We start from the raw sequence: 474 nt of genomic DNA, 5'->3' as shown, positions 1-474 counted from the left end.
TCTGCCCGCAGCCGCCAGCCCCGGGCGGCACGCAGCTGGGCCGAGCGAGGCCTGGGGGCATCTGCTCCAAGGAGCTGCAGCACAGACAGATAGGAAGTGTGTTTATACAGGGACAAAGCTGTGTGCGCCCAGCTTTGTGAAGTCTTCCAGAGCCTCCCACAGATGAGGGGAGGCAAAAGGCAGCACCTTTTTGCTGGTGTCCCAGCAGCGGAGCAGAGGCACCAGGGCGTGGGTGGCTGCCCCTGCCCCGTATCGTGCTCCCCGCCCCGCACGCCGCCGCTCCGCCAGCTTACCGGCTGCTCCGGGGGCACACGGCCCCGTGGCAGGGACGGAGGGCACAAAGGATGCCCACGTCATTGCCCATGGTGGCTCCACTGAGGTGTCCCACCCCTGTGCCAGGAATGGCTGCAGAGTGCAGCAGCCCCTGTCACTGCACGCCGGCCCGGGCAAGAAGAGCAGAGGGAGGCCAGATTG

This window comes from Merops nubicus, unplaced genomic scaffold (assembly GCF_000691845.1).
Source record: "Merops nubicus isolate BGI_N331 unplaced genomic scaffold, ASM69184v1 scaffold37031, whole genome shotgun sequence".
In the NCBI taxonomy this organism is placed as follows: Eukaryota; Metazoa; Chordata; class Aves; order Coraciiformes; family Meropidae; genus Merops; species Merops nubicus.
The sequence above is the reverse complement of the archived record's forward strand: the minus strand, read 5'-3'. Positions refer to the sequence as shown.